Consider the following 7,756-nt stretch of genomic DNA (forward strand, 5'->3'; position numbering starts at 1 on the left):
AACAAGTGTCTATGGATGAATGAATAAATGAATGAAGAAACTGTAGTGTGTGTGTGTGTTTATATATATATATATATATAGCATGGAATATTATTCAGCCATCAAAAAGCAGGAAGTTCTGCCATTTTCAACAACATGGATGAAACTAGAGGTCATTATTCTAAGTGAAATAAGCTAGAAACAGAAAGACAAATATTCTATGATCTCACTATTATGTGAAATCTAAGAAAGTCAAACTCATAGAAACAGAGAGTAGAATGGGGGCTGGGGGTGGGAGAGATGAGGAGATGTTGATAAAAGAGTATAAACTTTTAGCTATAACATGAATGAGTTCTGGGAATCTAATGTACAGCATGGATAGTGATGGATGTGATAATTTGATTGTGATATCATTACACAGTATATATTTATATCAAATCATCACATTGTATACCTTGAATATATGCAATCTTTACTCATCAATTAAATATTTAAAATTTAAAATATATATATATGGATAAAAAAGATCAAAGTTCAGAGTGGCATCTGCTTCCCTGAAAATAAATGGGCGGAGGAAGGTTGGGGACTTTCTAGAGGAGTATTAGGGTAGGTGCCACATGGCACATAAATAGCACCTCGCCCAATAGGCAAGGTCTTGCCCTCAAGGAGCTCACATTCTAGAAAGAGACGATAAGCAAAATACTTAATAAGGTAATGCCAACCGGTGTTTAGTACTCCTAAGAAAATAAACAATAGGAAGAGAGACTTGCAAGTGTAATAAACTAGACAAGATGGTTAGAAGAAGCCTAGCCAAGGAGGCAACTGCTCCTTATAGGATTATATTCAGACAAGCATGGCTTTGATTTTATGTAATTCTTTAGTAAATCTGAATGATTTCTTTTCAGGTTGTTTAGCTCAAGTGTTTCTTAAGCATTGTTCAGTTTACTGGAGACATTTCATACAGATTTTCAGCAGATGCTGGCAGATCGAAATATTTGTTCAGTTCTTAAGGTTGTTTGCTGAGGGCAGTATTTTGTATTTTTAGATAATTGCGTTTGTTTACATGTGACCTTGGTTTGTTGCAACCAATTGTCTGATGCTCTCAAATTTGTCTGAGATCAGTACAGTGAGAACCCTTTTGTTGTCTTTCCAATCTTAATTATTTCCTTCATCTGATAATTACCATTGTCTAAAGAATTACAAAAGGGGCCACCCTAAGAAAAGATATACATGGGGATATTTTTTAAAAACTAATTTGGGCAACTAATTTAAGTATCCCATTAAGTGAGTGTCCCCATTCCCCTACTGCCCCTTGGGCTGGAGGCAGCTTCTTTCCAGTCCGCATCTGTGAGCACAGGGACACAGCCACATTTTGCATTTCAGCACCAGGAGGCAGTTGAGTGTTCACAGGTCACGCAACGACCATATGGAAAATAGCTCAAGTGTTTACACCTCAGTTCCAGAGGAAAACCCTGTGGGATTACTACTGTCTCACAGCTGCGGAGACCGATGCACACACTGGGAAGCGAATTGCTTTAGGGACAATTGGCAAACAGGATTAAGAAAGAACTGGCCTCGCTGAGCCCTGCGCTTGGGTGAGCCTGTCTGCCAGATAGCGCTCTGTCTAGCTCCCAGCTATGATCCCAGTAAGGAACAGGGCTCCTGGGACAAAGTGCATACTTATATTAGTTTTCTACTGTCACAGTAACAAATCACCACAAATTTGGCAGCTTAAAACAACATTTCCTATCTCGCAGTTCCTTAGATCCAGGGTCCAGGAATATCACGGCTCAGCGAGAGCTCTCTGCTCAGAGGCTCTGGGATCAGGGGGTCAGCAGGGCTGTGTTCCTTCCAGGATGCTGTGCAGAGGCATCGGCTGTCAAGTTTACTCAGGTTGTTGGCCAAATTTAGTTCCTTGTGATTGAAAGACTGAGGTCCCTGTTTGCTGGATGTAAACGGAGGACCATTCCAACCTTTGAGAGGCCACCTGGGTTCCTCCTTGATCTCCAAAGCCAGCAACGGCGGGTGGAGCCCTGTCATGCTCTCATTGCCCCTTGCTCTTCTTCGGCCACATGTCTCTGACTCTTCTGCCCTCCTCCTCCATTTTTCATTGTCCACGTGATTATGTTGGGCTCACCAGGATCATCTCCCTATTTTAAAGTAATCTGCGAGGTCGCTTTGCCAGGTAATGTGGCATATTCACAAGCTCTGGGAGTTAGGACATGGACATCTTTGGGGGGCCATTCATCTGCATACCACACATTCAATTAGTATTTTTTAATAAATAAAGGATTCACCTAACAGCAGACACTAATAATATTGTCTCCACCATGCAGCAATATACCTGAAGACTGGATCTGCTGGATGGGGACTCGTGCAGACATAGGAGGGGAAAGTAAATATTACTGCACGTGCATTCTGCACCCAGCCTAGCTCTAGGTGCCTTCCCATCAAAGTCTTCTTTGAACACAGCTTTGTGAGCAGGTACATGTCTCTATCTTCTAATGAAGACACTGAGACTCAAATTAATTCAGTGACTTGTCCAGTAGCAGAGCCCCCTAAATCCAAGTCCATGTAGTTTCTCTATTATGCACAGTTTCTTTGTGTTTAGATCTGTATGTGTTGTACTCATGTACAGTTGTGCTTAAGTGCACAGACTCAGAAGCAAGACTGCTCAGGCTCGAACCCAGGTCTGGGCCATACCAACTGTGTGACCTTGGGCTAAATGCTTAACATCTCTGTGCTTTAATTTTCTCATGTGTTAAAAATGGAGACAATAATTTTACCAAGTTTATGGAATTACTATGAGGATTACATGGGTTAATATAATCAAAGCTCATAGAACAGTGCCTAGCATCGCTCTATGAGTGTTAGCTATTACTATCACTATATGTTAGAGCAATTAGATTTCAACCACGTTACTTTTTAATTACGTTTTAATATCTTACCCATGAATAGGTTTTATCATCTCTAGCACATTTGCATTTGCACTGCCTGTTCATTGTTATTTTATCTCCATAAGCCCCATGGAATGATAGAGAAAGTGATAATGGTTAAGAAAATACTTTTGAAATGATGACTGTACCTAAATAATAGGTTAGGAAGAGTATGTGTTGAGGGGTCTACCAGACACCAGAAAGTCTCTCCAGGAATGGCAGAAGGAGACACAAACCCAAGAGTGGTCAGTGGAGCCCAGACGAGATGACTGGCAGAGCAGAAATCACAGAGGTCACAGTGGTGTTGGTGTCCAGAGACCAACTGGCTTCCATGGCCCGGCACCCTTGCACACGAACACAGGCCGGCCGGGCTCCATGTGGGGAGCAGAGTGCATGACCTCCACTCCGGAGCAACCGGTGGTGCCTGTGGATGACCTCCCGTGACAGCGGCAGACACTGCCCATGGATCACCAAGCATGCTTGTCCGTTACGTGGTCGTAGACCCCATTATCCTCTTTCTTTTTTCATTCTCCCTCTCTTGCTATGCTTCTTCCTAGCCCTCCTTCTTGGTACCCAGATTATGAGAGCACCACTTTTCATAGCAAGGTCACGAGGCCCCCAGTGAGCATCCGGACACTACCTGAACAGACCGCTGTTCTCAATCATTTCACAAGTGACACAGACACGACTTTTTTCTCATCTTTGGACATCAGAGAGGAAAAAAATCATTACTAATCTGATCTGAGTGCCAAGTAATCACCATCAACATGAAGCAGAAACATGAGTCCCAGTGGAAATCCACTACTGATCACTCTAACCTAATGAACACCAGAATTGAATCCACATGCAGACATTTATTCTTTCACTCACGATAAGTGAGATTTTCCTATATTGAAGCAGCACTAAGAACAGCATTTAAAGAAAGAAATATGCAAGGAAAGTGAAATATTTTTGTGCTGTCAGTAGTGTGTGAACATTCATTTGATCATTTCATTCTGTGATCTCTTCATAGCAACTGTTGGATCATATAACTGTCCAGCAAACAAGTCTCTTCCATGAATTCTATTTCCCTCTTGGGCCATTTGCCAAGAATAACAGATTGAACTTTAACTCCAAGTCTGAAAAGTTTCCCTTTACTGACTAGAGTTCAACCCCAGTCTATTATCCTAAACTAACTGATAAAACAATCCTTTGATGCTGTCCTTTGAACAAGTTGTGTAAGCTAAAACTTAGTGAGAAAGAAAAAAGCAGCGTATAAAGGAAGCTTTTGAGTTAGCAGCTATCCTAATCCTTAATTTCAGACACAGTACAAACATTTCACACCTTAGGGTTGCAATAACAAGACCTACACAACTTCAAAAGTACAGGCGGATATTTCTGAGTTCGTTCCTTCATCTCACACAAAAACCTAAGCGGCCATATGTTACCTTATTTTGTGTGAGAGCTGTGATTTATGTACATTCCATTTTGCCCTGAATCTGGAAATAATTTCCCCTGAATATGAATGTGAAGGCGAAAGAAGAGGGAGGGTGGGAAGTGCTGTGTTCTCACAGAACTGCGTTTACATCCCTGGAACGCTGAACACACTTCTGGTATGGGGTGCACCTCTTCACGATGCAGTCACTCATTCAAATCTGCTTACCTGTCTGGCGCTTCCATGAACCACAGGCTGAATTACCAACAGGAAACTGTGCTTGGGTATTTAGCAAAAGAGAGGCCATAAAAAGAAGAAGAAGAAATAGAAATATTTGGATAATCGATATTTATTTTAACAAAATTATTGAAATTACACTATACAAAAAACTTAGTACTTTGTTGGACTTCCTTATACTTCTTTTATAGTTTAGTGCTGCTTGGGTCTGAATTGTATTTCAGATGGAGAAGGACCACCATAATCATTTCAGTGCCTAGAGCTTTTCAAAAAAATTACCTGGCACTCTCTCTGAGTTCCTAGAAATAAGGAAACCTCCAAAATTCATTTTGAACGAAGACATTCAAGGATGGATTCTGAGCCAAAGCAGTGCCTGGCACATAGCAGGGGTTCAATTGTATTGGTTAAATGGGTGAACCGATAGCAATTGGTATGTCCAGTACTCAACACATGCTCTACTCCTTAGTAAGGTTTTAATCAATATTTGTTGACCTATGACAGTGTGGCAAAGTTAAACTTCTCTCCTAGAAAATGGAGTGAACACCCAAAAAATGAAAGTATTTGCAGATAAATATATCAGGTTACAAGCATGCATGTGCACACACGCGCACACACACACACACACACACACTCAGAGACATGCTTATAACCAGATCCTCCTGGAGCCAGAGAGCTGGAGCCTCTGCTTTGCTTTATATCAGTAGATGTCTTATTTTTTCCTCCACGTGTTTTGTTTGATTGTATTTGTTGTATCTAATAACTGGGCCAGATTGAAGAACGACAGCTGCGGGCTTGCATAGTTAAAGGTGCCTGTAAGGTGAACTAGCTGTGTTCCCTGAGGTGCATGAATTGAGGTGAGGGTCAGGGAGGAATCCAGTGGCAGCACTTGTCAAGTGGAGGGCAGGTCCCGACCGAGCAGTGACAAGCAGCAGGTAGAAACACCACAACCAGCGAACGCGGGGGAGGTCCAGGAAGGGACTGCAGACTACTGACAGGTCAGAGAGCTTGAAAACAGGGACCTAGGACCAGACAATATTTAGGCACTCAGAAAAGTGGCCAAGGTGTCTAACAGTAAAGAATAAAGCTCATCACAGGTGCACGAAGCTGAAAGGTGCATGAAGAGGACAGAACACAGGTAAGATAAATTCTGCTGGCGAGAGCCTGGAGGGCTCCTGTCTCAAGGGCCTGACAGCACAACTAGGTTAAAAAGGCAGGACTTTAAGCACAAGAAGATTAATAGATTTACCAAAACTAGAGTCTGGAAATGGGGACTCTGTGCCATGAACAGGGCCAAAGCCCAAATCAGAACAAAACTGATGCTGGTGTATGCCTTACATGCAATCCCCCCGCTGCCAAATTACAGCCTGGAATGAGGTTGCCCAGAAGTGGAGATGTAAGAGCCGCAGCACACCTTCATTCATTCATTCATTCATTCATTCACTTAGAAAACATCTTGTGGCTGCCAACTCTCTGTTCCAGGCATTGAGAGCCAGTGGCGATGAAGAGACATAGCCCTGCAGAGAAAGAGGAGAGAGAGCACATTTCTAAGCTCCAGGTGTGCTGCAAGGAAGCGCAGCAGGGGAGGGAGGCAACCAAAAGGAGGAGCTGAGAGATGTGGAAAGAAGGAAAAAGGCGGGTCAAAACGTTTTCTGAGTTACACTATGTTTTCTCCATAATTTAGGTTTCCCTCTGCACATGATATTCCTTCATTTAATCTTTAATGAGGGTGAACTTACACCCTGCAGAAAGCTGTCCTTTCACTAATTACACTGTGTTTATTCGTATCAAACTCTAGAGACCATCCCAAGGGTGAAACTAATGCGGCCAAACAATGTGTGTGATTTTGACCCCAAACCTGTTTCTCTCCACTTCCCCACTCCTGTAATGGTACCAACCATCCACTATTTGAATAAACCAGAAACCTAGGAGTCATCCTTGATTTCTCTCTTGGCCTCATCACTTCTGCCTCCAACAGCCAACCCATCGGCATATTCTATTCAGAGGTTACTTTCAAAATATGTCCTGAATCCATTCACCTCTCTCTATCTCTGCACCACTCCCTAGCCCAAACCACTGACCTCTCACCTCTGCCATCTCATTAGCCTCCTAACTTGTCTTCCTGCTTTCATGCCTGCTGCTCCCTGAATCTACTCTCTGCCAGTGTACTCATTTCATTACCTGGCGCAAGACACCCAGCGGTGCCCTGCCCCACTTAAAGACCTTGCTTGGACCTATCTGTTCCCATGTTCTGGTCACTAACACTCATCACCCCACGCCTCTCCCTGTTTATCCACTGTATCTCAGCCATCCTGCCTGCTCCTTGTTCCTCAGTCACCAATCCATTCCCACCCCAGGGTATCTGCGCCCCCTGATTACTCTGCCTAGAGTGTTCATGTCCAATCTTTGCATGGCTGGTTTCAACTCAAATTTCTCCTCCTCAAAGAGGATTTGTTCCTTAAATGTTAAATCTTAAAGTGTGATCATAAAAACAACCTTGTTTGTTACTGAATTTTACAATCCCCCTCTATTGTTTTATATGTCATTCTAAGGATGGTATCTAGTTTATCCAGTTAAAAATAAACATAGGCCAGGCGCAGTGGCTCACGCCTGTAATCCTAGTACTCTGGGAGGCCGAGGCGGGCAGATTATTTGAGCTCAGGAGTTCGAAACCAGCCTGAGCAAGAGCAAGACCCCGTCTCTACTAAAAATAGAAAGAAATTAATCGGACAACTAAAAATATATAGAAAAAGTTAGCTGGGCATGGTGGCGCATGCCTGTAGTCCCAGCTACTCGGGAGGCTGAGGCAGTAGGATTGCTTCAGCCCAGGAGTTTGAGGTTGCTGTGAGCTAGGATGACGCCACGGCACTCTAGCCTGGGTAACACAGTGAGACTCTGTCTCAAAAAATAAATAAAGAAAGAAAGAACATGACTTCATTGAAATCTTTCATATTAGCAAACTCTTCGATTCAGTGGCCAAAACAAGGGCATTTTAACCTCAGATGTCTTTGGTAGGCTAATTTTGCAAATCTCTACCTGCTAGAGTTACTCTCGTGGGTGAGATCACCAGGAGCTCTGCTAAGTTCCAACAAAATCTATCTGGTAGACCTAGTCATTTATTTTTTAAAAGACAGACATCTGAAGCAGCACATCAGAGCAAAAGAGAGTAGTACAGTTTGATTTTGCCTATTGC

This window comes from Propithecus coquereli, unplaced genomic scaffold (assembly GCF_000956105.1).
Source record: "Propithecus coquereli isolate 6110/MARCELLA unplaced genomic scaffold, Pcoq_1.0 Scaffold18, whole genome shotgun sequence".
Lineage (NCBI taxonomy): Eukaryota > Metazoa > Chordata > Mammalia > Primates > Indriidae > Propithecus > Propithecus coquereli.